The following is a 3,389-nucleotide window of genomic DNA, read 5'->3' as shown; positions in this document are numbered from 1 at the left end:
CTGCTGAGTATGGCAGAATTTTTGTTGGTATTACAAATTCAAAATTGGCAGGGGGGGGGGAGATATTTAACAATAATATTTTTTTAAATTACATTTTTATTGAGTTCTTATTCGGTGAATTTGCTAAGGGATAGTTTTTCTTTTTTAAAAAGCGATCAAAGTATTTGAAAAAATTCAATTATTAGCAAAAAATGGTTATAAACAATTATTTACGCCATTGTCACACTTTTCAAGAAATCTAAAAAATCTAGAATAACCGAGGGCTATGAAGGCTATCCATTATTTTCTCCCTAAATTTCTATATGTAATAGTTTCCTTGTAATATATTATTCAAACAATTAACAATTCAAACAATTAAACCTTGAGTGCTACGCTAAGGTTAAAGTTACATACACTTATTATAGAGAGAACCTTACAGGGTTGGGGGGGGGGGGTCGAAATTGTCAAAATCTTTGCGTATTTTTTGAACAGCCCCTTAGTAGAAAATAAAAATACTTTAATTAACACTTACGCAATTCAAGACTGAAATATCAGTTGGAAAACGGGAAAACGGTTCTGTGAGTCAAGCAAGCGAAAGCTTGCTTGACTAATAAATAGGTAGAATTATTTAATTTTATTAAGCTATAAACATTTCAATTTAATATAAAACAATAAATAGCGGAATTTTACTCTTCTTTTAGCTACTGATTCTTTAAAATTCAATTTAAATGTTTATTTCTTAATCAAATACCATTAGTGTATTTATTATTATTATTTTTAATTTTTCGTTCGACAAAACTACAGGTTCATATTTTAGTTTCAAACTGGAACAATCTTTCTGTCAAACGCATTATGCTAACTCAGAAACCCGCATAAAGAGGTTTTATCGCTTTTCATTCTTTTTTGTAACTAATAAATCAGGTTTAAATTTAGTATGTGTTAATAAACGCATTTTTATTTTCAATGATGTTATATTGCATATTAGAATTGTTCAAACAATATTTGTTTCCAAGAAACCTATAGCCGATAGAAAATTCTTGAAAAAATAATGGACATCCTTTTTGACCTCCGGTTATTCTCTATTTTATTTTTAAACATGAGTAACTATTCTGTTTTGAAAATTCACATTAAAAATACAATTTTTCGTTAAAAGAAAAATTTTTTGAATTCTAATTTTAAATATAATTAGTGACAATTACAAAAAAAAACGCAAATCGCTGGCGAAACGCCCGTACCAGTATTTCACCAGATATGTATACCACTCCTAAACCCTGAACTCTTACGCCAGTAGTAGACACAGTATCACGCTAACCATTGGCTGTACTTTTATCTCGGTTGTCAATCAGCACTTGAAGTTATTATGTGGCCAGAACTACGCCAATCACTGGCAGAACACCGATGCCGGCATTTAACCAGTAATGCATATTAATCTTAAGCCAGTAGTACACCAGTATGATGTCAACCGTTGTTTCAACGCTCGCGTCAGTATTTGACCAGTTATACGCATCAGTACTGCGCCAGTAGTAGATCCAGTATCACGCCAACCGTTGGCGAAACTCCTATGTCTGTATGACACCAGTGGTAATGGTCAGTACTGGGCCAGTTGCAAACCAGTACGATGCCAATCGTTGGCTAAACTCGTATTTCAGTATACTTCACTAGTAATAAATATTATTCCTATGCCAGTAGTACACCAGTATGATACCAACCGTTGGTTGAACGCTTGTGTCAGTATTTGACCAGTAATACGTATCAGTACTGCGCCAGTAATAGACTCAGTATCACGACAACCACTGGTTGAACTCTTATGTCGGTTGTCAATCAGCACTTGAAGTTGGTATGTGGCTACTCCTACTTCAATCGCTGGGGAAACGCCGGTTCCAGTATTTCACCAGTAACGCATATCACCCCTCAGCCATTGGTACGCCAGTATGATGAGAACCGTTAGTTAAACTTTCATTTCAGTATTTTACAAATAATCCGTATTAGTACTGCGCCAGTAGCCGACCCAGTATCACGCCAACCGTTGGCGTAACTCCTGTGCCGGTATTGCACCAGAGGTGATGGTCAGTATTGGGCCAGTTGTAAACGAGTATGATACCAACTGTTCGTTGAACTTTTGTTTCAGTATTTTACCAGTAATAAGTATCAGAACTATAAAAGTAGTACATCAGGATCACGTCAAACGTTGACGGAACACCTGTACCGAAATTACACCAGTATTAAAGGTAAGTACGGGGCCAGTTATAAATCAGTATGATGTCTAACGTTGGTGGAACACTTGTATCAGTATTGTACCAGTAACATGTATCAGTACTACGCCAGTAGTCGACTCAGTATCACGCCAACCGTTGGCGGAACTCTTGTGCCGGTATTGCATCAGTGGCGACGGTCAGTACTGGGCCCGTTGTGAACCAATATGGCGCTAACCGTTGGCGGAATTCCTGCGTCGGTATTCTACCAGTAATGACAGTCAGTACTGAGCCAGTAGTAAACCGGTACTATGCCGATGTTTGACACAGTACTAACAGACAGTACTGGTATTTATTCTGAATTACAACTGGCGTGGTACTGCGTCAGTCGTGAACTCTGGCTAATATCCTACTTTCCCCTCTGGGTATTTTCATATTTTTTGGACAAGCGTAAGTGTGGAAACACGACTGTTTATAACAATGTGTTGCTGAAAATATAATTTTTTTCAATCTGACGAACACTTTTTCTTGCAGAATCACTCTCCATTATCATATTCACCGAACGAGAACTCACTAAAAATTATTATCCTCAACATACATATTTACGTTATCTCTTACCTTAAACAAACATTGAATAATCTCCGCAAACCTGTAAGAAAGTGTTTGCAATATTCAGTTATTTTTTAATAACAACAATAGCTCTACTTTAATTTCACAAGGGATTCTGGGCTTCAAAAGTAAGTCTATCTGAAGTCTGAACGTTCTAAGCAACCGAGAATAGCTGTTATTTTCGGGTTCCAACACTGCTTCGACTGTTTTCGTTTAATTTGACTGGGATAATTGTAAATTAGTAAAAAACATAAAAACCTCAAAGAATCGAGAAAGTTTGTATGAGAAAAATCCAATGTCAAATACGACTTCATCCGGGAATCAGAAACTATAAGAAAAAGAAAAGCCATTAAGAAATCATTCTAGAAGAACTAGTTTTCTATTTTTGCCCGTTTTGGTACTTTTGCTCGCGTCACTCGAAGTGAAAGTGCCTTTTGATAAAGACCTGTCGATTATTCATGAGGGTGAAGAACAACTTTGTACATAGCAGTGAACCAGAAAATTCTCGTTTATAATTTGTATTCAAGCTAATTTTTTCCTTTTTATCCCTTACGAGATTCTATTTTATTAAGAAATTTCTATCACTCAATATTTTATTAGAGATGTGGA

General features: G+C 35.7%; 2 protein-coding genes across 9 annotated transcripts in view; one reads left to right on the top strand and one right to left on the bottom strand.

The window, feature by feature from the left end:
- LOC117175142 overlaps window positions 1-3,389 on the bottom strand; it is a 98,294-nt gene that overhangs the window by 25,329 nt on the left and 69,576 nt on the right. The gene's annotated exons all lie outside the window — the stretch shown is intronic.
- The window catches only part of LOC117175143 (epsilon-sarcoglycan), a 57,374-nt gene that overhangs the window by 7,257 nt on the left and 46,728 nt on the right, over window positions 1-3,389 (top strand). The window contains exon 2 of one of the 8 annotated variants that reach the window (XM_033364729.1): window positions 2,108-2,207. The exons of the other annotated variants lie outside the window; for them this stretch is intronic. The gene's annotated coding sequence lies outside the window, so the exon portion shown is untranslated. The remainder of the gene's footprint in view (window positions 1-2,107; window positions 2,208-3,389) is intronic. 8 annotated transcript variants of the gene reach the window in all.

Source organism: Belonocnema kinseyi, chromosome 6, assembly GCF_010883055.1.
Source record: "Belonocnema kinseyi isolate 2016_QV_RU_SX_M_011 chromosome 6, B_treatae_v1, whole genome shotgun sequence".
In the NCBI taxonomy this organism is placed as follows: domain Eukaryota; kingdom Metazoa; phylum Arthropoda; class Insecta; order Hymenoptera; family Cynipidae; genus Belonocnema; species Belonocnema kinseyi.
The sequence above is the reverse complement of the archived record's forward strand: the minus strand, read 5'-3'. Positions and strand labels throughout refer to the sequence as shown.